We start from the raw sequence: 25410 nt of genomic DNA on the forward strand, positions 1-25410 counted from the left end.
CATTTCCTAGGGGTGTGATTTTTGGCAAGTCACTCTATTTCCCTGGGCTTTTGTTTTCTCACCTGTAAAATGAGGATAATAATAATAATGTCTACTTCATAAGGAGGTTGTGGGAATCCAATGAGTTAATAATACATCCTTGGGGGTACAAGAGAGCATATACAGATAATCTGACTCCAAAAAAGGAACACATCTAGAGACAAAGATTCTATTAATTCAGATGAACCAGGCCCTCAAGAACTATGCTCCCTAGCACTGACTTGACAAAACTAAGAACACTTAACCCCCAGCAATCAGCTGCAAACCCTAAAAGCCAACCTAAAAGCACACTTCTACTGCTCCAACTACCATTGCTAACAGCCCAGAGACAAGGTATCCAGATGTTCTAAGAGAATACATGGGGCCAGTGGTTCATAACAGGTGCAATTCTCTGCTGCACTTTTTGTTTGTTTGTTTGTTTTTATAAATTTATTTATTTATTTTTGGCTGCATTGGGTCTTCATTGCTGCGCGTGGGCTTTCTCTAGTTGTGGCAAGCGGGGGCTACTCTTCGTTGCGGCGCACGGGCTTCTCATTGCAGTGGCTTCTCTTGTTGCGGAGCACAGGCTCTAGGCGCGTGGGTGTCAGTAGTTGTGGCGTACGGGCTCAGTACTTGTGGCTTGTGGACTCTAGAGTGCAGGCTCAGTTGTCGTGGCGCATGGGCTTAGTTGCTCCACAGCATGTGGGATCTTCCCGGACCAGGGCTCGAACCCATGTCCCCTGCATTGGCAGGCAGATTCTTAACCACTGTGCCACCAGGGAAGTCCTGTTTGTTGTTTAAAAACAGATAACATCCAGATAGATACAAGAAGAAATTGCCTTCAATTGTTCTTTCAACAAATATTAACTGAGCTCCTACTATATGGCAGCCACTGTTCAGTGTGCTGAGGACAGAGCAGAGAACAAAATAGATGAAGTCCCTGCTCTTACTGAGCTTATACTCTAGTGGGAAATACATTTCACCACAGAAGCAAACACACATCTAAGATTGTTTTAGATTGTGATCAGTGCTGTGATAAAAATAAAAAGGGATTAGGTCACAGAGAGTGCCTGGGCCATCTTAGTTACTTTAATCTCCCTTTCCTGCGATCTGAAGGATATAGGGGCCCACCATGGGTACAACCAGATAGAAAGGAAAGGAAGTGCAAAGTCCCTGAGGTCGGACAGATCTTAGCATATTGTAATAAAAAGGAGATCAATGTTGCTAGAGGAGAGTGGACAAGGTTTTTATAAATCAAGTCAAAGAGGCTGGATCTATTGATGGTGGTGTCTGGGACCAGGAAATGGTGAGAGATTCTGGACAAATTTTAAAGACAGGGCCAACAGGATTTTTCGAAGAACTGTATGTGAAACACGAGAGAAAAAGAGGATTCAAGGGTGGCTCCAAGATTTTTGGCCCGAACAACCAGGTGTTCCCATTAACTGGAATGGAGAATGGAATTAACTATGATTTCTGATGGGTCATTCTGGAGTTCCACTAATAGCTGTGGATGGGACCTCAGGGCCCTTCTCCAACTTTGAGCAGCCTAGTTATGGAGTGGTGCGCTGGCATAGGGCTGTTGTTTTGGGTGAGAGGAATGAAGCACATTTCTGGGAATCCCCGCCCCCTCTCCCCCGATTCTATTCATAAACCTGGAGACTTACACAGATAAGAGATAGAGAAGACTGAGCACATCAGGCCAGGCAAAACGGAGAGGCCCCAGGGACAGGAAATCTGCTGTAGCCACTTCAGTACAGAAACTGTATGAGAGTGGGCAGCGCCAATGAGGGCGCTGCAGGAACTTTCTTGGCGATCTGGCAGCCTAGGGAACCACTTTTTACCAGAAACAAAGTAAAGAAAAGAGATGGGGTGGGGTTTGGTGGCCTAGCCGGCCGGAAGGAATTCGGGTGGAGCCGACTGTGCAAGCTTCGGGGCAGAGGGGGAGAGGAGGCCGCCACTAGCAACTAACCTCAGCTTCCTAAACTCAACAGAAAGGTCGGAGGGCTTGTTGGAAGTACCAGTAGCCCCGTGATTCTGTCTGCCCGCCAAAGAGAGATGAAAACCCAAGTTGTGCGGTGCAGCTTTAAAGGGGCTGGTGATTGACAGAATGTGTAGCAGTGGATGGGGTGGAGCCGCTGGGTGGGGTCTGGGACAGGCAGCTGGGAGAAACCAAAAGGAAGAAAAAAGAAAACCATAGCCCCTGATATCGCTAATGCCAGGCAGGGGAAGCTAGCCAGAAAGGGAGGACAAGAGGGTTTTAGAGCTCACCTCCATTCCTACCCCGATCGACTCTCTCAAATCCTTCTGTCTCCTTTTGAGATAATTAAAATCGAGTGTACACCGGCCCTAGTCGGTGCCCATTCACCCTAACTCTCCACTGAACTAGGTTTGTAGTACGAGGGAGTGAGGACCCCGAGTCCACCAGCTCAACCCCGGCCCCGCCCCGTCGGCCTGGCCCGGGGCTGGGAGGAGAGGATGCCTTTGGAGGCGCAGAATCCGAAAGTAAGTCCCTTTCATTTTGCCTCCTCACCCCTCCCCTTCCTTTTGCCACCCTCACTGGGGTCTCCGCTGGGTGGGGGGGGAAGAGCCACCTTACAGAAAGAGACTCTTTCAAGAAGGATCCGGAGGGTGGGGCAGGGTAGGGTGGGGTAAGAAGAGGAGGGGAGCGGAGGAGGGGTGGCGCTTTAAAGCCTAGGGGAGCTGCCACCCACGGGATAGGTACGCTCAGAGTTTGCTGATTGTATGATTAGAGCCTCGATTTCCTCTCCTGTCCTTAGAGCCTCGACTTATCCCCTCCAGGCGTCCTTTCTTTTTGTCACCCTCCAGCATCCCTATCTGGCTGCTTAAAGCTTCTAACCGTGAGCTGGGAAGGCTCCATCTTGCCTGGCTTCTTAAAGGGACAGTGCACTAGTTCAACTGGGGGAAATAGATCCTGGAAATTAGATTTCGAGAAGGATGGCACTGACTCACCTTACTATGACAATATGTGTGTTGGGGGAATTTGTACGGAGAGGACAGTTTTTCTTCCTCATACCAGCCTCCAAACTTGTTCTAATATCCAGTTGATTCTCAGGAGGTGCATCCTGGGCAATGTTGCCAAGTTGCACATTAGTTAACTGCAGAGTCAATAGGCTCTGCAGTTATAGCTCCAGAGGAAAATTTCTGTTTCCTGAGAGGTGCCATGGCATTGCAGAAGATTTGGAAAAAATAATTTATTCTACAAATATTTATCGAGTGCCAGATTCATTGCCTGTGGCTGATCCCACTGCTGAGTGTCTGTAATATGTCAAGACCATGTAGAATGGTGTCACTGATTCCTTTCTTAACAGATTGATGGCCAAGCTTTCTTCCTAGAGATGAATGTTGAATTTGATTCCAACATTTACCAAGCATGTGTCACATGAAAGTTCCCACTGTTCATCTTTATTGTCTTTTCTTTAGTACCACATCCATATACCCAAGCCCAAGTGACTGGGAGATCCAGCTGGAAGAGATAGGAGCTCAAGTCAAAATGGCATGCAAAGAAAGAAGGGCAGGATGCTTCAATAGGGAAGCCAAGGCCACCTTGGCTAATCTGTCATTCACATGTCCATGTACAGTCTGGAAGATTGTACTGGGGAGGAGGGCTTCACCAGCTCCCTTCTGATGTTAAATAAAAGAACTGGTGTGGTGGAAACTTGTTAGAAGGCCTCATACAGACCAGTGGCATCTCTTCCAAGTTTGTTTTTCTCATGTTTCTGCTTCTGGAGGGTGGCAGGTCTGGATGGAGCCTAATGATATCCCACAGGTCAAAGAGATGAAAACATGTTGTTTAAGGTTTTAGGTCTAATATTTCACTCTGGGTTTTCTTTTTAAGGTATGGATTGTCTATATGTATGTATGTATTTATTTCTGTTTGGTCAATGGAATGCCACAGCTTCCAGCACTCTGCAATTTACCAGTTCAGCTGTCTCTGGTATTACACATGCAAGGCACAAAGACCCTCCTTTCTTTAATGCGCTAGGTTTCATTGCATCTCCAGTGTCAACTCCCATCAAGGGCCTGTGTTGATTCTAGGTTTCTCAGCAACATTTAGCTAAAGCACCTTCCTCCATCCCTTGTCTCAATTGGTTTTAAAAACCTCAAAATGACATTCTGAATGGCCATATCGTTGAATCCACTGGATTCAGATAAAGAAGAAAGTCTCACTTAGTGTTCTTTCTCTCTAAAGTCCCTGGTCTATGGGGTCCAAAAAACAAAGGAAACATGAATTCAACTGGAACTCTCCTGGTTACTTTCATCAGTGAGAGTATAGTCTTGTCCTAGAGCAAAGAGCCACTTGTACATGTCACACACACTGAACTCTGCTATCCACACCCTGGCGTGGAGGGTGGGGAAGGAACTATGTGCTGACTCCACAGCCAGCCTCCTGCATGTAGTAAGCATGGAATATGTTAGGTATTGCTGTGCTTCCATTTTAATATTTGATTGTCCCTTTGCGTTCATGTTGTTTTTTCTTTGGGAGAGGATATAGAAGCAGGATATAGCTGTCATAAAATATGGTTGATGAAATATGGTTATTCACTTCCTAGGACAATGAAAGGTTTGTGAACCCACTAACAATTACTATAGGCAAACAATAGAAATCCTTCTCCAAAGGCTTCAAGTGGCTTTCCCAGAGCAATTAGTTTGTTGTCATTCATTCTGCTTCCTGGGATTGCAGATAATTCCTGTCTACACAGAGGCAAAAGGGATTCATAAGGGATAATTGCAAAAAGGACACTTTGCACGCTCTCTCTATTTCACAAACAGTAGTTTTGACCCCCAACTCCGGTTGTGGAATGCCAGGATCTGGTGGGCTAGGCTGTTCTTGCCTAGACTAGTACAGCTCACCCCTACATTTACTTTGGTCTGAGTTCCTTCCTAGTTTTTCCTCAGCCCTCAAGGGTAAGGACCTGTGATAGACAAAGGAATCAATACGAAAGTACATTGTGTTATGAGATTCATTAATTCATTCATTCAACAAATGTTTACTGATGATCTACTCTGTGCCATCACTGCACAAGACTCTGGAGAGTCTACAAGTACCCTGCCTTTTTGGAGACTGTATTCTAATGAGTGTGTGTTAGTGGAGGGGAAAGACAATAAACAATAAAGGTTTTTGTCAGGTGGGAATAAGATGGGAGAAAGGACTGGGGAGAGCTGTTTGATATAGAACAGTCAAGGAAGGCTTCTCTGTTATGGTGATTTTTTTAAAATTGGGGTATAGTTGCTTTACACTGTTGTGTTAGTTTCTGTACAAAGAAGTGAATCAACGATATGTATACATATATCCCCTCCCTCTTGGACCTCCCTCCCACTACCCCTCATCCCACCCATCTAGGTCACCATAGAGCACCGAGCTGAGCTCCCTGTGCTATACAGCAGGTTCCCATGAGCTATCTATTTTACACATGGTAGTGTATATATTTCAACCTTAATCTCCCAATTCATGCCAACCCCTCTTCCCCCACTGTGTCCAACGTCTGTTTTCTATGCCTGCGTCTTTATTCCTGCCCTGCAAATTGGTTCATCTGTATCATTTTTCTAGATTCCACATATAGGCATTAACATACAATATTTGTTTATCTCTTTCTGAATGACTTCACTCCATATGACAGTCTCTAGGTCCATCCACATCTCTACAAATAACCCAATTTTGTTCCTTTTTATGGCTGAGTAATATTCTATTGTATATATTTACCACATCTTCATATCCATTCATCTATTGGTGGACATTAGGTAGCATCCATGTCCTGACTATTGTAAATAGTGCTGCAATGAACATTGGGGTAAATGTGTCTCTTTGAATTATGGTTTTCTCAGGGTATATACCTAGCAGTGGGATTGCTGGGTCATATGGTAGTTCTATTTTTAGTTTTGTAAGGAACCTCTATATTGTTTGCCAGAGCAGCTATATCAATTTATATTCCCACCAACAGTGCAAGAGGGTTCCCTTTTCTCCACACCTTCTCCAGCATTTATTGTTTTTAGATATTATGATGATGGCCATTCTGATTGGTGTGAGGTGATAATTCATTGTAGTTTTGAGTTACATTTCTCTAATGATTAGTGATGTTGAGCATCCTTTCATGTGTTTTTTGGCAATCTGTATATCTTCTTTAGAGAAATGTCTATTTAGGTCTTCCACCCAATTTTGGATTGGGTTGTTTGCTTTTTTGATATTGAGCTGCATGAGCTCTTTGTATACTTTGGAGATTAATCCCTTGTCAGTTGCTTCATTTGCAAATATTTTCTCCCATTCTAAGTGTTATCTTTTTGTCTTGTTTATGCTTTTTTTTGCTGTGTGAAAGTTTTTAAGTTTAATTAGGTGCCATTTATTTAGTTGTGTTTTTATTTCCATTACTCTAGGAGATGGATCAAAAAAGATCTTGCTGTGATTTATGTCAAAGACTGTTTTTCCTGTGTTTTCCTCTAAGAGTTTTATAGAGTCCAGTCTTACATTTAGTTCTTTAATCCATTTTGAGTTTATTTTTGTGTATAGTGTTAGGGAGTGTTGTAATTTCATTCTTTTACATGTAGCTGGGCAGTTTTCCCAGCACCACTTATTGAAGCGTCTGTCTTTTCTCCATTGTATATCCTTGCTTCCTTTGTCATAGATTAGGTGTCCATTGGTGCATGAGTTTATCTCTGGGCTTTCTATCCTGTACCATTGATTAATATTTCTGTTTTTGTACCAGTACCATACTGTCTTGATTACTGTAGCTTTGTAGTATAGTCTAAAGTCAGGGAGCCTGCTTTCTCCAGCTCCGTTTTTCTTTCTCAAGATTGCTTTGCCATTCAGGGTATTTTGTGTTTCCATACAAATTGTGAAATTTTTTGTTCTAATTCTATGAAAAAAGCCATTGGAAATTTGATAGGGATTGCACTGAATCTGTAGGTTGCTTTGGGTAGGATAGTCATTTTCACAATATTGATTCTTCCAATCCAAGAACATGATATATCTCTCCATCTGTTTTTGTCATCTTTGATTTCTTTCATCCGTGTTTTATAGTTTTCTGAGTACAGGTTTTTGCCTCCTTAGGTAGGTTTATTCCAAGGTATTTTATTATTTTGTTGCAGTGGTAAATGGGAGTGTTTCCTTAACTTCTCTTTCAGATTTTTCATCATTAGTGTATAGGAATGCAAGAGATTTCTGTGCATTAATTTTGTATCCTGCTACTTTACCAAATTCATTGATTAGCTCTACTAGTTTTCTGGTAGCATCTTTAGGATTCTCTATGTATCATGTCATCTACAAACAGTGACAGTTTTACGTCTTCTTTTCCAATTTGGATTCCTTTTATTTCTTTTTCTTCTCTGATTGCCATGGCTAGGACTTCCATAACTATGGTGAATAATAGTGGTAAGAGTGGACATCCTTGTTTTGTTCCTGATCTTAGAGGAAATGCTTTCAGTTTTTCACCATTGAGAATGATGTTGGCTGTGGGTTTGTCATATATGGCTTTTATTATGTTGAGGTAGGTTCCCTCTGTGCCCACTTTCTGGAGAGTTTTTATCATAAATTGGTGTTGAATTTTGTCAAAAGCTTTTTCTGCATCTATTGAGATTGTCATATCTTTTTTATTCTTTAGTTTGTTAATATGGTGTATCACATTGATTGATTTGCATATATTGAAAAATCCTTGCATCCCTGGAATAAATCCCACTTGATCAGAGTGTATGATCCTTTTAATGTGTTGTTGGATTCTGTTTGTAAGCATTTTGTTGAGGATTTTTGCGTCTATGTTCATCAGTGATATTGGCCTGTGATTTTCTTTTTTTGTGATATCTGGACTGGTTTTGGTATCAGGGTGATTGTAGCCTCATAGAATGAGTTGAGAGTGTTCTTTCCTCTGCAATTTTTTGGAGGAGTTGAGAAAGAAGGGTGTTAGCTCCTTGTTAACGTTGGATAGAATTTGTCTGTGAAGCTATCTGGTCCTGGACTTTTGTTTGTTGGAAGATTTTTAATCACAGTTTTAATTTGATTACTTGTGATTTGTCTGTTTATACTTTCTATTTCTATTAGGTTCAGTGTTGGAAGGTTGTACCTTTCCAAGAATTTGTCCATGTCTTCCCGGTTGTCCATTTTATTGGCTTGTTTTAGTCTCTTATGATCCTTTGTATTTCTGCAATATCAGTTGTAATTTCGCCTTCTCATTTCTAATTTTATTGATTTGAATCCTCTCACTTTTTTTCTTGATGAGTCTGGCTAAAGGTTTATCATTTCTATATATCTTCATAAAGAACCAGCTTTTAGTTTCATTGATTTTTGCTATTGTTTTCTTCATTTCTATTTCATTTATTTCTGCTTTAAGTTTTATGATTTTTTTCCTCCTACTAACTTTGGGTTTTGTTTGTTCTTCTTTCTCTAGTTGCTTTAGGTGTAAGATTAAGTTGTTTATTTGAGATTTGTCTTTTTTCTTGAGGTAGGACTGTATTACTATAAACTTCCCTTGTAGAACTGCTTTTGCTTCTTCCCATAGGTTTTGGGTAATCATGTTTTCATTGTCATTTGTTTCCATGAATTTTTTGATTTCCTCTTTGACTTCTTCAGTGATCTCTTGGTTATTTAGTAGCATATTGTTTAGCCTCCATGTTTTTGTTTTTTCACGGTTGTTTTTTTCTGTAATTGATTTGTAATCTCATATCGTTGTTGGAAAAGATGCTTGAAACGATTTCAATTTTCTTAAATTTACTGAGGGTTGATAAGTGACCCAAGATGTGATGTATCCTGGAGAATGTTCCATGTGCATTTGAGAAGAAAGTGTATTCTGCCACTTTTGGATAGAATGTCCTATAAATATCAATTAAGTCTATTTGGTCTATTGTGTGGTGTAAAACTTGTGTTTCCTTATTAATTTTCTGTCTAGATGATCTGTCCATTGGTGTAAGTGGGGTGTTAAAGTCCCCCACTATTATTGTGTTAATGTTGATTTCCCCTTTTATGGCTGTTAGCATTTGCCTTATGTATTGAGGTGCTTCTATGTTGGGTTCATAAATATCTAAAATTGTTATATCTTCTTCTTGGATTGATCCCTTGACCATTATGTAGTGTCCTTCCTTGTCTCTTGTAACAGTCTTTATTTTAAAGTCTATTTTATCTTATATGACTATTGCTACTCCGGCTTTCTTTTGATTGCTATTTGAATGGAATATCTTTTTTCCATCCCTTCACTTTCAGTCTGTATGTGTCCCTAGGTCTGAAGTAAGTCTCTTGTAGACAGCATATATACAGGTCTTATTTTTGTATCCTTTCAGCCAGTGTGTGTCTTTTGGTTGGAGCATTTAATTCATTTACATTCAAGGTTATTTTCAGTGTGTATGTTCCTATTACCATTTTCTTAATTGTTTTGTGTTTGTTTTTGTGGGTCTTTTTCTTCTCTTGTGTTTCCTGCCTAGAGAAGTTCCTTTAGCATTTGTCATAGAGCTGGTTTTGTGGTGCTGAATTCTCTTAGCTTTTGCTTGTCTGTAAAGCTTTTGATTTCTCTGTTGAATCTGAATGAGATCCTTGCTGGGTAGAGTAATCCTGGTTGTAGGTTTTTGCCTTTCATCATTTAAAATATATCCTGGCACTGCCTTCTGGCCTGCAGAGTTTCTATTAGAAAATCAGCTGATAACATTGTGCGGATTCTGCTGCTTTTAATATTTTTTCTTTGAATTTGATTTTTGTTAGTGTGATTAGTATGTTTTTTGGTGTGTTTCTCCTTGGGTTTATCCTGTATGGGACTCTCTGCCCTTCCTGGACTTGGGTGGCTATTTCCTTCCCCATGTTAGGGAAATTTTCAACTATAATCTCTTCAAATATTTTCTCAGACACTTTCTCTCTCTTCTTCTTCTTCTGGGACCCGTATAATTTGAATATTGGTGCATTTAATCTTGTTCCAGAGGTCTCTGAGATGGTCCTCATTTCTTATCATCCTTTTTTCTTTTTTCTTCTCCTCAGCAGTTATTTCCCTCATTCTATCTTCCAGATCACTTTTTCATTCTTCTGCCTCAGTTATTCTGCTACTGATTCCTTCTAGTGTATTTTTCATTTCAGTTATCATGCTGTTCATCACTGTTTGTTTGTTCTTTAGTTCTTCTAGGTCCTTGTTAAATGTTTTTTGTATTTTCTCGATCTATGCCTCCTTTGTATTTCCAAGATTTTGGATCATCATCATCTATCTTTACTCTGAATTCTTTTTTAGGTAGGTTGTCTCTTTCCTCTTCATTTGTTTGGTCTTGTAGGTTTTTACCTTGCTCCTTCATCTGTAACTTTTTTTTGTCTCTTTTTTTTTTGTTTTGTTTTGATGTGTGGTGCTGTGGTCCTGTCTTGCCGGTTGTTTAGCCTGAGGCGTCCAGCACTGGAGCTTACAGACAGTTGGGTGGAGCCATGTCTTAGTGCCAAGATAAGGACCTCCAGGAGAGCTCACACCAATTTATATTCCTTGGGACCTGAAGTTCATGTTAGCCCAGTGGCTCAGTGCTCCTGCCAGAATAACGCAGGCCTGGCCCTCAGCTTAGGAACCAAGAACCTGCAAGCCATGTTGCATGGCAAAAAAAGAGAAAAAAATGGCAACAAACAAAAAGGAGCAGAACAATAACAAAGAATAAAAAATATAAAAATGAAACAACAACAACAAAGCAAAACAGAACCACAATAGCAAAAAAAAAAAAAAAAAAGCTGGAAGAGGCCTGAGTGGGGGGCTTAGGCTCAGGACCTGCATGGCTGGAGGGGGCCCTGGAGGCAGAGGTTCAGGACTGGGACCACAGCAGGCTCACTGGGGCCTGAGCAGGTGGGGGATATTCTGGCTGCATTCTCCTCCCATCCCCACTGATCCCCTCACCATGAGCGGACCCCTCCGAGCATGGGAACCCCTCCCCTCCCCCAGCCACCCCTCAGGGACACCAATCCCATCCTGCATCCCCTTTTCCTCCTCAACTCCTTCCCCCCCCACCCCACATCCTACCCAGTCACATGAGGATTCCTTCTGTCCCCTTAGGTGTCCAAGGTCCCCCACCAGTACCTAGTAAGTGCCCTAGTTGTGAGGAGATGCGAACTCCACGTCCTCCTGTTCTGCCATCGTGACTCCACCTGATATGGTGATATTTAAGATTATAACGAATGAAGTGAGAGAGCTAGCCATGAGAATACCCAAGGGAAAGTTATTCTAGACAGAGAAATTAGAATAGTAAAGGCTTGGTGTGTTCAAGGAATAGCAAGGCCAGTATCACTGGAGTGGAGAGGAAGAGAGTGGTAGGACATGATTTCAGAGTGACAGAGAGGGCCAGATCATATAGGACCTTGTAAATACTTTGGCTTTTATTCTGAGTGAGATAGGAAGGCATTTTTAAAGAAGATAAATAATCAATAATTATCATATTTAAAATTCTAGTCTAGTAAAGAGGATGTAGACGCAAGAGGGAAGAGATATGGGAACATATGTATATGTATAACTGATCCACTTTGTTATAAATCAGAAACTAACACACCATTGTAAAGCAATTATAGTCCAATAAAGATGTTAAAAAAACAAAACAAAACAAAGCAAAAAAAACCTTGCAATCATTCCTCAAAACTCTCAGAAAAAAACAAAGAGAGGATGAATCTTCAATTGTTCATCTTAACACAATCAAGGTGGTTTATGTTTTTATGATTCGGATAATAATACTGCTTTGGAAAAAAATTAGTAAGCTTATTGCTGAATTCAGGTCAACTAATACAATTTAATTTTATACTAACCATTGTTTTATAACAATTATCTGAAAAAAGTTTCAAACACATTTGAAACTACTGAAATACAAAAAGTATTTTCAGCATACTTATTTTAAAAATCACAATAAATTTATTAGCACTAGAAGAATGCTTAACCTTTTTAAGGAAACATCACAAGATTGTATAACTGATGTAACTGTTTTACTCTAGCATGAGATTTTGAAAATTATTCACTTGAAAACTTTTTTTTTTAACTTTCACTCTTGCTGGAACACATGATTTCATGTAGGTTATACTCCATTCTTCTCCCCAAGTTCTTCCCAGTAGGGAAGTGTGTTTCATGTATCATTTCATTTAATCCTCACAATAGCTTTGTGAGGTAGGCACTATTGTCATCTCCATTTTACAGAATAGGAAACTGAGGCACAGGAATGTAAAGTACTTTACCCAAGGTCACAGAGCTAGTAAGCAAAAGAGAATCCATTCTCTCCTATACCTTCTGAGAAGTTGTTCCATCAGCTTCCTTCTCTCCAATCTTCTTCAATTTCTTTTTCTTCTTTGGTTCTTCCACCCATCCAACCATTCCCACCTAATATACCTAACATTTATTGAACACCTACTCTGTGCCAAGCCCTCTACTGAACACTTTGCATTTATCAATTCACATAATGCTCACAACAATCCTATGAAGTAAGTACCATTGTTTTCCCAATTTTTCAGTTGGGAATTTGGGACATAGAAAAATCAAGCAACTTGCCTAAGTTTACACAGCTAGGAAGTAGCAGAAGTGAGATTTGAACCCCAAAATAAAGTCTACACCTTCACTGTTATGCTCTACTGCCTAATCTTTATCTTGCAAACACATTTTTCACTAAATAAATCTTTCTTTAACAACACTTACTCAAATTACCACCCTATTTTTCTGCAGTTTCCATTTAAATCATTATTGAAACTGCTCTCGCAAGAGTTACCTGAAGATCTCCTAAATGTCATGTCAAGTGCTCTCTCTTTAGGTTTTCAACATATTGACTCTACTACATTTGAGGCTGTTGTACTTTCCTTCCATCTTTAAAGCCTTCCCTTCCTTGTCTTCTGTGATGATACTCTATCTTGGATTTCCACCTACCTCTCTGATTGTTCTTTTCATTCTCTTATCTTGCTACTCTATACTCCTTATTTGGATCATCTCATCTACTTAAGATTTTCAACTGCCATTTATATGCTGATGAAGGCCTGTATGACAAGTTGGCATCTCCAAACTGAACACTTTTTCTGAGCCTGGACCCACCCACTTGTCTGTTAACTGGACATCTTAACTTGACACCTCACATTTAATATGTCTAAAACTGAATTCATCATCAAACCCCCACATGCCAATTTCTATCCCTGATCAACAGTCACATAATCAACTGAACAATAAAGCCTAGAGTCATCTATGACTCTTCTTTCTCCTTAATGTCTAGATTCTGCTTCTTGAATCTTTGTATCCTCTCCATCCCTATTTGTAGTGTCTTTGCTTAATTTTTCATTATATATGACCTGGCCTATTAATATAGCTCCTTTACTGTTGTTTAATCTGCCTCCAGTCTCTATGGCCTTTGTTATGTGTTGAATTATGTCCTTCAAAATATGTTGGAGTCCTAATTTCTGGTACCATGGAATGTGACTGTATTTGGATACAGGGTATCTATAGAGGTAATCAAATTAAAATGAGGTAGTTAGGACAGGCCCTAATCCAATATGACTGGTATCCTTATAAAAGTGGGAAATTTTGACCAAAAGACTCATAGAGGGAAGATGATCTGAAGAGACATAGGGAGAAGACAGCCATCTGCAAGCCAAGGAGAGAGACCTAGAACAGATCCTTCCCTCAGAGCTCTCAGGAGGAACCAACTCTGATGACACTTTGGTTTCAGAGTTATAGCCTCCAGAACTGTGAGACAATAAATTTTTGTTATTGAAGTCCCCCTGGTTTTTAGTACTTTGTTGTGGTAGTCCTAGCAAACTAATACAAACTCCAATCTAGTCTACATATTAGGATATTTCTAAAATACATGTTTTTATCTTGACAATCCTATGTTCAGAATTATTCAAAGACTCCCCATCACTTACAAGATTAAATCCCTGCCTTTTACTAAGTCACTTCACAATTTGTCCTCAACCTACCTTTCATGTTTATGGCCTGTGACTTTTCCTTATCACAGGAGTTACATTTAACTAACTGCTACTTCTCGAACATGCCATGGTCTTTCACAAACACCATGTCTTTGTTCATGCTATCAGGACTTACATAAATGTTCTTTTTCCTCTTACAACCTGTACCAATCCACCTCCACCTTTCCTTCTATTCCATCCATCTCTTTTTGGTAAGCTCCTATACATAGCATGATACCCAACTCATTTTCTCTGTGAAGCCTTGAAGTATAGGTAAGATTTGGTTAGCCAGAGTGGAGGGGAAAGGATATTCTAAACAGGAAGAACCATATAATCAAAGGCAGTTAATGAGGATCAACATAATGTGGGTTAGAGGGGGATGGAGTAGAGTTAGAGAAAGGTGAGGTTAGAGAACTCTTTGCCTTTGGTGATAGTATAGATGGGACCAAAGCAGCTTCTGGAGAAGCAGCAAGGTCAATAGTCTTCCTCTGTAGTGTCTCAGGGAAACAGCTAGGCCTCAAAGAATGTTATCATCTAGCTAATGTCACCTGATAATGAGATAGCCTATATTTTGTTCCTTGGAAAGCTGGTCTTTATAATAGCACCCTGAGCTTGGGGCACTTTTGCTGGTCAGTGATGGTATGGTAGTAAAGCAGAAAATATTCAGCAGGGTTCAGACTTCTTTTCTACTATAGCCTATTTAAACCTGACTGAATATATTTACCATTTCTACTTATATAAAGCAGAAGGTTTTGAAAGGAGGAAGCAAAATTCATTCACTAATCTCATTCACTCATTCAGCATACATTCCCTGGGAGCCCTCTATGTGGACAGCTCTGTGCTACAGGATGGGAATACACAAATATAAGACCTCAACCTTGCCCTGGAGCTTAGCTGGGAGACAGGCAAAGCTCTAGCTAACATCTAGTGCTTGTTGATCACTTACTATATGCCAGGGACAATGCTAAGCTTTGAATCCTTCTCATTTAAATTCCCAATAGGGTTATACCCATTTTGTAGAAAAGGACACAGTGTTAGAGAAAGGTTGAATAAATTCAGGAGGGAGGAATTGGAAAACTGACAAGTAAGCAACTCATTAACATGAGTAGAAAAGATCTGGGTGACATTTGGGTGAAGAGGTCAGAGAAGACTTGGTGGAGGAGGTGATGTTTGAGTCTTAAAGGATAAATAGGAGTTTTCAAGTGTCAATGAAAAAATTAATAGTCAATCTAAGAAAGAAATGGGAAATTTTATTTGAGCCAACCTGAGGATTATAACACGGGAGACCATCTTTCAGAAAGCTCTGAGGACTGTTCAGCCCATTAGAGGTCAAAGCACAGTTATATAAGTTTTTGAGACAAAAGTTTATATGTCAAGTCATGTATTGACAGTTTAAACAATCCAGATCTACATATACAAAGTGGGTCATGAGTCATTGTGGCCCTTTGCAAGAATAAGAAGGAAAATTATCTCCTAAGGAGTTGTGACTCTTTATGAAATTAAGAAGGAATGTTATCTCCTAAGGAGGTCTGGTTAATGCAGATGCACAACACACACTAAATGGAAGGAAGGAGGCCTGAGTGGGCAAAGAACATTTTTATGTTTAAATTTTTCTTGTCTTGCCATAAAATATGAATTTTATTTCATCAATTCCTCCCTTCTGATCATTAATCTCTTGTTAGAAAGAATAAGGTGATAAAATATTTGGCCCCTAAATGCCAGGGTGGTGACTTACCTGCCCTGGATCCATCATGTCCCTTGATGTTGGGTTTTAATGGCCTGGTTCTTTTTTTCCTTTTAGTAGGTTGTACTAGTAAGATGTCTGGCAAGGACTAACAGTCAATTCCAAGTTGTCCAACAGGACTTATGAAATTTTACCTTACATGTGCATTGTGTACGTTCATTTATAGAGAACTATAGATGTGATCAAAATTGACAATAGGAATGACCATGTTGTTAGTAAAGTTTTAAGCCAAGATTCTCCTAAATCAAACCATTTTCCTAGTATTTTTCCTAAACAGGGAAGAGGATCATTTATAGTGGAAATTTGATTCCTCATGTGTCATAAGATTAGTTAACAAATGTTGTGGCCAAATGGTCTTTGTGTGTGGTGAAGTATAGGGATCTGATTTTATATTTGTGCATGTGGTTATCCAGTTTTCCCAACACCATTTGTTGAAGAGACTATCCTTTCCCTTGTGGGTATTCTTGGCTCCCTTGTCAAATATTAGTTGACCATATATGTGGAGATTTATTTCTGGGCTCTCTATTCTGTTCCATTGGTTTATGTGTCTATTTTTATGCCAGTACCATACTGTTTTCATTGCTATAGTTTTGTAGTATAGTTTGAAATCAGGACGTGTGATGCCTCACATTTTTATTCTTCTTTCTCATGATTCCTTTGGCTATTTGGGGTCTTTTGGGGCTCTATACAAACGTTAGGATTTTATTATCTATCTCTGAGAAAAATGACATTGGAATTTTTATAGGGATTACTTTGAATCTATAGATGGCTTTGGGTAAGTATGGATATTTTAACAATATTAATTCTTCCAATTCATCAAAATGGGATATCTTTCCATTTGCTTGTGTCATCTTTGATTTCTTTCAACAAAGTCTTGTTGTTTTTGTTATACAGATCATTCACATCCTTGGTTAAATTTATTCCTAGGCATTTTATTATTTTTGATGATATTGTGAATGGGAAAGATTTCCTCATTTCTTTTTCAGATGTTTCATTATTAGTGTATAGAAGTGCAACAGAGTTCAGGATGTTTATTTTTTTTCTGTGTTAGATGTTTTATTTTTAAATTGTATAAATGAAGGAACTGAGATATAAATAAGTTGTACAAATGGGGAAACTGAAACACAAATGAGTGTCATACGTAAGGTCATACAGCTGATTAGATAGCTGGTGGATTAGAATGAGGATGTTTATTTTATATCCTGCATCTTTACTGAATTTGTTGATTAGTTCCAACAGTTTTTTGGTTGAGTCTTTGGCATTTTCTATATATAAGATTGTATCATCTGCAAGTAATGACAATCTTGCTTGTTTCTTTCTGATTTGGATGACTTTTATTCCTTTGTCTTGCCTAATTGCTCTAGCTAGGACTTCTAGTAGTTTATTGAATAACAGTAGTGAGAGTGGACACCCTTTCCTTGTTTCTGATCTTAGAGGAAAAACTTTCCACTTTTCACTGTTGGGTACAATGTTACTGTGGGTTTGTCATATATGGCTTTTAGTATATTGAGGTATGTTCTTTATATACCCAATCTGTCAAGGATTTTTACAACAAAAGGGTGCTATATTTTATGAAATGCTATTTCTGCATCATTTGGGATGATCCTGTGATTTTTTTTAAATTTTATTAATGTGGTGTATCACTTTTATTGATTTATGTATGTTGAAACATCATTGCATCCCAAGGATAAATTGCACTTGGTCATGGTTTATAATCCTTTTGATGTGTTCTTGAATTCAGTTTGCTAATATTTTATTGAGAATTTTTGCATCTGTATTCATCTGGGATATTGGTCTATATTTTTCTTTTATAGTATTCTTAATCTTGCTTTTGTATCTGGGTAATGCTGGCCTCGTAAAATAAGTGTGGAAGTGTTTCCTGCTCTTCAATTTTATAGAAAGTACGAGAAGAGTTGGTGTTAAGTCATCTGTAAATGTTTGGTAGAATTTACCAGTGAAGACATCTAGTCATAGTGTTTTCTATGTTGGGAGGTTTTTGATGACTGATTCAATTTCCTTACTAATTATTGGTCTGTTCAGCTTTTCTACAATATTTCTTTCTGATTCAGTCTTGGTAGGTTGTGTGTTTCTAGGAACTTATCCATTTCTTATAGGTTTTCTAACTTGTTGATGTGTAATTGTTCATAGTAGCCTCTTATGATCCTATGTATTTCTGGAGTATCAGTTGTAATATCTCCTCTTTCATTTCTAATTTTATTTATTTGAGTCTCCTTTCTTTTTCTCTTGGTTAGTCTAGCAAAAAGAGTTGTCAGTTTTGTTTATCTTTTCAAAAACTCAGATCTTAGGGTTTTTAATCTTCTCTATTGTTTTTCTGGTCTGTTTCATTTATTTCCACTCTGGTCTTTATTATTTCCTTCCTTCTGCTAACGTTGGGCTTAGTTTGTTGTTCTTTTTCTAGTTCTTAGAGGTGTAAAATTAGTTTTTTTTATTTTAGATCTTTCTAATTTCTTAATATATGCATTTAACACCATATATTTCCCTCTCAGCACTGCTTTTGCAATATCCCATAGGTTTTGGTATGTTGTGTTTCCATTTTCATTTGTTTTGAGATACTGTTTAATTTCCCTTTTGACTTTTACTTTGACTGATTGTTTGCAAGCTTGTCATTTAGTTTCAACATATTTGTAGATTTTCCATCTGTCCTGTTGTTGTTGATTCCTAGTTTCATACCACTGTGGTCAGAAAAGATACTTGTTATAATTTTAGTCTTCTTGAATTTACTATGAATTGTTTTGTGTTCTGTCATATGATCTACTTTGGAGGATTTACCATGTACTCTTTAGAAGAATGTGTATTCTGCTGTTGTTGGATGGAATGTTCTATAAATTTCTGTCAGGTTCATTTAGACTAATGTATGGTTCAAGTCCATTGTTTCCTTTTAAATTTTCTCTCTGGATGATGTATCCATTGCTGACATTGGGGTATTGAAGTTCCCCACTATTATATTGTTTTGTATTTCTCCCTTCAGATGTTACTATTTGCTTAATATATGTAATTGCTCCATGTTGAGTGCATACATATTTATGATTTTTATATTCTCTTGATGAATTGACCCCTTTATCATTATATAATGACCATTTTTGTCTCTTTTTACCATTTTTGGCTTAAAGTCTATTTTGCCTGATATAAGTAGATCTACCTTCACTTTCTTTTGGTTTCCACTTGCCTGGAATATCTTTTCCCAGTCCTTCACTTTGAACATATGTGTGTCTTAAAACTGAAGTGAATTTCTTGTAGGCAGCATATAGTTGGGTCTTTTTAATTTTTTTTTATCCATTCAGCCATTCTGTGCCTTTTGATTGTTGAATTCAATCCATTTACATTTAGAGTAATTATTTAAGGACTCAAAATGCCATTTTATTGATTGCTTTCTGGTTGTTTTGCATTTACAGTGTTTCTTTTTCCCTCTGATTCTCCCTACCATTGTAAATTGGTGATTTTTCATGGTGGTATGCTCTGTTTCCTCTTTTTAAAAAATCTTTCCTGAATCTATTCTAGATTTTAGCTTTGTGGTTACTATGAAGCTTGCATAAAACATCTCCTAGATAAAACGATTCACTTTATGCTCATAGCAACTTATCTTTGATCACCTACAATGGTACCACCCTTTATGCCCCTGCTTTGATCACAATTTAACTCTTTTTATGTTGTGCATTTGTTAACAAAGCATAGTAGCCACAGTTATTTTTAATACTCTTTATTTAACCTTTATACTGTAGTTAGGTGGTTAACACACCATCTTATTATAGAATTAGTTTTCTAAATCCAACTATATATTTTTCATCTCTACCAGTGTGTTGTATTCTTTCATATGTTTTCATGTCGCTGATTAATGTCTTTTTATTTCAGCTTAAAGAACTGTTTTCAACATTTATTACAAGACAGGTCTAGTGGTGCTGAACTCCCTCAGCTTTTGTTTGTCTGGGAAAGTCTTTATTTCTCCTTCATATCTGAAGGTTAACTTTGCTGGATAGAGTATTCTTGGCTGACAAGTTTTATCTTTCTATAATTTGAATATTTCCTTCCACTGTCTTCTGGCCTGTAGGGCTTTTGCTGAGAAATCTGCTGATAGCCTAATGGTGGTTCCTTTTGTAGGTTACACATTTTTTTTTCCTGCTGCCTTTAGGATTCTTTCTTTATCTTTGACTTTTGACAGTTTCATTATAATGTGTCTTGGACAATGACTTTTGGCATTGAGATAATAGAGTGATCTATTAGTTCTTGAATTTGGATGTCCAAGTCTTTACTCATGTCTAGGAAGTTCTCCACTATTATTTCCTCAAATAAACTTTCTACCCCCTTCTCCCTCTCTTTTCCTTCCAGAATCGTAATTATTCTAATATTTGTCTTTTGATGGAGTCCTACAGATAATGTGGGCTCTTTTTTTTTGCTCTTTTCAGTTTTCTCTTTTGTTCTCTTCTAACTGTATTTCAAAATTCCTATCTTCTAAGTCACATATTCTGTCTTCCATCTGCTTTACTGTACTACAGATGCTCTTTATTTCAATCTTTATCTCATTTATTGAATTCTCCAGAATTTCTGTTTGGCTCTTTTTATTATTTCTATCATTTTGGTAAAGAACTCATTTTGTTCATGTATTTTTTTCTCTGATTTTCAATTTTCTTTTTGAGTTTTCTTGTATGTTGTTAAGTTTCTTTAGAACAGCTATTTTAAATTCTTTATCAAGTGGATCACAATATTCCATGCCTTTGAGCTTGGTTGTTGGAGAATTATTGATATCTTTGGGCAGTGACATGTTTCCTTGATTTTTCATGTTCCTTGTAGTTTTTGTGTTGGTACTTTTGTATTTGAAGTAGCAGACACCTCCTTAAATCTTACTGGTTGCTTTCACATGGGGTACTGTTCATTGATATTGGTATATTTGGGGTTTCCTCAGCTGTTGTTGGGCAGACCTGCTCCATTTTTCTTGCTCCTTCTCGTGGCAGAGTTAAGCTCTTCTGACTTCTCTTGTTCTTACAACTCACCAGGCTGGTTGCTGAAAACCTCACTTTTCTTTTCCAGAAGGTGACAATATAGCTCTAGTTTGTGATTTCTCCCTGTCCACAGGTCCATTTTTCTGAGAGTACTCTGATTACCACGTCTGCTCTTACTACTGCATTTTGGAACTTGTACAAGGATCGACCTGTAGAGTGGAGGGAGGTATGGGTTTAGCACTTGGGGCATTGGGGGTGCATGTGCACCCAGTGGGGAGATCCTTGGGTTGGGTGTTCCCAGAGCCTTTTGGGTGGACTTCCTGCTGAAGTCCTGAAGCAGTTAGCAAGTACACCATCTATTTAATATGCTTTATTATTCTTACTTGCTTCTTTCCCTTTCTCCTTTCTCCTCCCCAAGTCATGGATGTCCTGCTTCAGTACTTTGGGTGCTGCTGAAGAGAAATAGGTTTTTCCAGCTATGACCCATACAACTGGGGAAGCCAGACACTCACCACTTTCCACATTCTCCACAGGAGAGGTCACCACCACCAGCTCCATACAGTGTCACCCTGGAAGGGGTGACTCTCAACAAGTTCCTCCCTCTCCACTACATCCAAACTTGGTGGCTTGCTGGAATCTCTTTTCCCACTGTGATGACTTGCTGGAATCTCCCTTCAGGCAGGCTGGCCTTCTACAAATTTCCTCTCACCTGTGCATATCTGCCCAGGCCACCACTGTCCAGGTGTTTTCCCTGACCATGCCAAGAGGGGATGGGTCAGGTTTGCTGATTCCACTGAACCCAGAACACTTACTGAGGTCTGTCTGCTTATTTTCAGATGCACAGTTGAGTAAGGGTCTTCCTGGGTCCCTTGGTATATGATGCTGGGTCCTACAACTCCAAATGAGGTACTTTTGTCCACAGATCAATGTCTGATTAGTTGTTTTTAAACAGGGGAGAGAAAGGAGGAATGTCTTACACTTCCATGATGCTGACCCTTTGCCCATTTTAAAATAAAGCTATTTGATTTTTTTGTTGTTGAGTTGTAAGCATGCTTAATAGACTCTGGATATTAACCTCTTATTAAATATATGATTTTCAAATTTTTTCTCTTATTCTGTGGGTTGCCTTTTCACTCTGTTGATTTTATCCTTTGATGCGCTGAAGTTTTTAAGTTTTATATATTCCAATTTGTCTATTTTTGCTGTTGTTGCCTGAGTTTTTGGTGTTATATCCAAGAATCATTGTCAAATCCAATGTCATGAAGATTTTCCCTATGTTTTCTTCTAGGACTTTTCTAGTTTTAGGTCTTACATGTAGGTCTTTAATCCATTTTGAGTTAAATTTTTGTATATGATGTAAGATAAGGGTCTGACTTCATTATTTTGCATGTGGATATCCAGGTTTCCCAACACCATTTGTTGAAGAGACTGTCCTTGCCCTATTGAGTGGTCTTTGCACTCTAATGGAAAATCATTTTACCATATATGTGAGGGTTTATGTCTGAGCTCTCTATTCTATTCTGCTGATCTATTTTTTTTTATTCTAGTGCCACACTGTTTTGATTACAGTAACCTTGCAATAAGTTTTTAAATCAGGATGTATGAGGCCTCCAAATTTGTTCTTCTTTTTCAAAATTGTTTTCTCTATTTGTGGTCCCTTGAGATTCCACATGAATTTTAGGATGAAATTTTCTGTTTCTTAAAAAAAAAAAAAGCCTTTGTGATTTTTTAAAATTTAATTAATTAATTAATTTATTTATTTATTTTTGGCTGTGTTGGGTCTTCGTTTCTGTGCAAGGGCTTTCTCTAGTTGCGGCGAGTGGGAGCCACTCTTCATCGCGGTGTGCAGGCCTCTCACTGTCACGGCCTGTCTTGTTGCGGAGCACAGGCTCCAGACGCGCAGGCTCAGTAGTTGTGGCTCATGGGCCTAGTTGCTCCGCAGCATGTGGGATCGTCCCAGACCAGGGCTCGAACCTGTGTCCCCTGCATTGGCAGGCAGATTCTCAACCACTGGGCCACCAGGGAAGCCCCAAGCCTTTGTGATTTTAATAGGGATTGTGTTGAATGTGTAGATCTCTTTGAGTAGTATTGATATCCTAATAATTTTGTCTCCCAATTAATGAACATGTGGTGTCTTTCCATTTATTTGTGTCTTCTTTAAATTCTTTAGCAGTGTTTTTCAGTTTTCAGTGTACAAGTCTTTCCCCTTCTTGGTTAGGTTTATTCCTAAGTATTTCTTGATGCTATTATAAATGGAATGATTTTCTTAATTTCCTTTTTTATTGCTAATTTGTGTTTTTTAAAGTTTAGCTTATGATTATCTAACCTTGTGGTTAGAGAATGGGTAAATCATGGAGTTTTTCTATGCAGAATATCATTATAACTTATCCATTTGGGCAATAATAATGGCACGTCATTAGCATTTACTATATGCCAGGCATCAAGTGTTTGCCATAAACTCATTTAATTCATAACAACCCTATGAGGTTGTACTATTATTATTTTCATTTAACAGATGAGAAAATTAAGGCATGGAGTGACTAACTTGTCTAAGATTACACAGCCAGGAAGAGGCAGATGCAGTAGTAGAAAAACAAACAAATCGTATTATGTTTGGATTAGCCAGATAAGCAATGTAGCTGATAGTAATTATGCCCTTGCCTCTTTGACTGGATATTAGGAATAAATATGCCATAATTCTGATGTAATAGATGTGGGAGAAAAGATCAGTCAAGAGTTGTCTCTCTTTCAGGTAAATAGACATGGGGTAGGGTACAGGGAGTTGAATAACATCCAGGGAATAGGGCTGCTTAAAGGCCTATTTTGTCTTAGGTAATACTATGAGATTCAACTTAACCTTCTCATTACTTCCCTTATAAGAAGTCAAGTAACAGAAGTTGTGGGGCAGTGGGAGGGTGGAGTGGGGCACTGTTGCAGCTTCAGCAAAGTGTTCATACCTTTAACCAGCTACATTTAGTCTAAAGAAGGGCCCTCAGACTGCAAGAATCTTATTTCTTGCCATCAGAAATGAGACTGTGGGGCAATTGGCGCAGTTTTTTGTTTCCCTTTTGTCTTCCATACCCAAATAAATGAGCCTCTTCTATTTTTTAAGTCCCTGGTTAAGTGTGCTTTTCCTTTTATAAGTGCGCACATATGTTCTTTATTCAATTGAAATATCCTGGTGGGCTAGAGAGAACTGAAATGGACTAAGAGTGATGTCACCTAAATGGCCACATAGGAGACCCTAGTCTCTGTCTCTCCTCAAAGATCAATAATTAGGCAGCTGTCCATGAACAAAACAGCTCTGGGAGATATCTGGAATCTACTTAAGAAACTTTAACAACACTGTGGAACAAAAAACTGGAGAATGACTACACAAAAATGACAGGAAAACAACTTTATTTTGCCTGCATCATCCCATCCCCCTGGCCACCATTGCTCAGTGTCAAGGGGTAACTCCCCAGCTGGAAAGAGTTACCCTCACTGGGAAAAAGAGAGGTGAGTAAGTGATATTTTTCCAGCCTTTTGAGGTACTGCACAAAGGACCCACTTAGGTTTCAGCCCACTCAGAGACCAGAAAAGCAAAGATGTATAGGGATGGCTAGGAACTAGGAAGAAAAGCAGGGACTACCAGCATCAACCACTCAATGAGAATGATTACTGTTCCCAGTGACCTGCTCTGCAGATGACCCCAGCAGCTTTCTACACTGAAGAAACCAATGGCCAGCATAGCCGCAATGGATACCCTGAAGATTTCACTGGAATTTTGCCCCACAGCTATTTGCATTCACATACACCAGCCACCTGAGTCTCTACTGGCTTCTTCCCCCACCTGCCAGAGCCATGACCTGGAGTGGCAGCCAACCCAGGTTTCCAGAGCTGTGCGGGTACAAGATGACAGCCTAGATCCCCACAGCTGTCCCCCACCAACATATACACACTCAGGGTTAGCCCCTCCAGATGTGAACCTACATGCCTCTGGCCTGACCCCCACACCATCTTCCATTGCCATGCACCCATGGTGAGACCCAGCAGTCACAGTAGAATACACTGATAGCCAGGGCCCCCACAGCTACTTTTGTATCCACAGTTGGCCTCAGCCTTTGCTGCTAGTTCTGGCTTCTACCACTATGTTTGTGTCTGCAACTGGCCCCTGCTACTACACAGGCACCTGCAGCTGGTCCCCACTGCTGAGTGTTTGAACACCACCAGCTCTGACCACCACTGCTGTCTGCACTGGTCCCTAGCCACTGGACCTGGAGGTGCCACATACCCCTGAACTTGGTTCCCTGCACCACTTGACTTGGGTCTACAGCACACTCCAGTTTGCTCCCACCTTCAGGTGAGGGCCTTTGCTTACCAAAGTCAGTCCATAAAATCTAGATGAGGTGACTGCTTCTTCAAAGGCACAGACACCAATGCAAGACTGCAGGGATCATGAAGAATCAGGGAAAGATGACACCACCAAAGAAAAATAGTAAATTTCCAGTAACTGACCCCAAAGAAATGGATATTCATGAATTGCCTGAAATATTCAAAATAATTATTCTAAAGATGCTCAGAGAGCTAGAAAAATATTTCTCAGTGGATTTCCTATGAAGTCAATGTGTCTTGGGTTTAACTTTGAAACAAATTAAAAAATTTAAAAACTTAAAAAAAAGAACATAGATGAACAATGTAACAAAATCAGAAAAAATAATACAAGAACAAAATGAGAAATTCAACAAAGAGATAGAAAATATAAAAAGAACCAAACAGTAATTTTGGAGCTGAAGAACACAATGACTAAACTGAAAAATTCAATAGAGAGCTTCAACAACTGT

General features: G+C 39.0%; 1 protein-coding gene across 1 annotated transcript in view; it reads left to right on the top strand.

The window, feature by feature from the left end:
* Positions 1 to 1962: 1962 nt before the first annotated feature.
* KLF8 (KLF transcription factor 8) overlaps positions 1963 to 25410 on the top strand; it is a 341777-nt gene continuing 318329 nt past the window's right edge. The window contains exons 1-2 of the mRNA XM_061178361.1: positions 1963 to 2013; positions 2405 to 2520. The gene's annotated coding sequence lies outside the window, so the exon portion shown is untranslated. The remainder of the gene's footprint in view (positions 2014 to 2404; positions 2521 to 25410) is intronic.

This window comes from Eubalaena glacialis, chromosome X (genome assembly GCF_028564815.1).
Source record: "Eubalaena glacialis isolate mEubGla1 chromosome X, mEubGla1.1.hap2.+ XY, whole genome shotgun sequence".
Taxonomy (NCBI): domain Eukaryota; kingdom Metazoa; phylum Chordata; class Mammalia; order Artiodactyla; family Balaenidae; genus Eubalaena; species Eubalaena glacialis.